Genomic DNA, 1050 nt, shown 5'->3' with positions numbered 1-1050 from the left:
CGGTTGCTTCGTGCCCTTTCTTGAGCTGGTTAGAGCCCCGTTCACCTTGGGCGCCACTCCACCTAGGTATCCTAGGATACCTATTTTAACAGGGTGTTGCTACTAGGGGTCTGTTGAGACATTAATTTCAGAGCTTATTCAAGAGCAAGCGGTAGCCCCTGTGTGACAGGCCAAGACTTAGTATGATACTAGGCTCTTGGTCGTATCCCCTTAAAGGAATCTATTTGATTCCAAGCCTGGAGCTCTACCCCGGGCCCAGGAGTCTGGCCCTAACAGGTAAGTTTGGGTATGTAGCCTAGGCCTTTGGCAGTAGGGGATAAAGTCACGGACAGCCGTCTGACGTCCCAGGGGCAACTCACCATGAAAATAGTAAAGTTGGTACTTAGTGCTCGCCATGGTTCTGGCCCGCATTCCCCTCAGCATGGCGGCGTGGGTATACCATTCCCCATAGTGCTCCCTAGAGGACGCAGTTTGAAGTTCCCTTGAAAGAAAATGTCTCAGGTTACTTGAGACACCCCAACCATGGTTCCCTGAGTAGGGAACGAGACACTGCTTCAGACGAAGAAGTGAATGATTTATACTAATAGTCGCACCGGTAGTGACGTCATGGGCTGTCGCCGGCCAACGTGTTTTTGGTGTTTTTTCAATGTATGCTTCAGACACGGGTCACGGCGAGGCGTTCCCCATAGTGCCCCCTAGAGGACGCAGTGTCGTTCCCTACTCAGGGAACCATGATTACATAAGTAACGTGAGACGTTCTATATTAATATTAAAATTAACATATACATAAATAAAAATATAAAGATGAACACACACACACACACACACATATATATATATATATATATATATATATATAATTATAATTATTAAAAAAATGCATTTTAGGCTAAGCACACGTGAAGCGCCATTCCCTGCGCATCACTTTCAGGTAGCCTAAATCCTGTGAAACTGTTTTGGATGTTGACGTTAATAACGTGTTTAATGTCGGTGTCGGTGATAATTTAGCCACCAACAACGCATCTAATATTCTCTCTGACTTTCCATGTT

At 45.3% G+C, this 1050-nt stretch overlaps 1 long non-coding RNA gene across 1 annotated transcript in view; it reads right to left on the bottom strand.

Moving 5' to 3' along the window:
• The window catches only part of LOC107602314 (uncharacterized), a 24030-nt gene extending 23192 nt beyond the window's left edge, over positions 1-838 (bottom strand). Inside the window, exon 1 of the long non-coding RNA XR_001611019.1 lies at positions 819-838. This is a non-coding gene — a long non-coding RNA (uncharacterized lncRNA). The remainder of the gene's footprint in view (positions 1-818) is intronic.
• Positions 839-1050: the final 212 nt, after the last annotated feature.

Source organism: Sinocyclocheilus grahami, unplaced genomic scaffold, assembly GCF_001515645.1.
Source record: "Sinocyclocheilus grahami isolate Dianchi unplaced genomic scaffold, SAMN03320097.WGS_v1.1 scaffold324.1, whole genome shotgun sequence".
Lineage (NCBI taxonomy): Eukaryota > Metazoa > Chordata > Actinopteri > Cypriniformes > Cyprinidae > Sinocyclocheilus > Sinocyclocheilus grahami.
The sequence above is the reverse complement of the archived record's forward strand: the minus strand, read 5'-3'. Positions and strand labels throughout refer to the sequence as shown.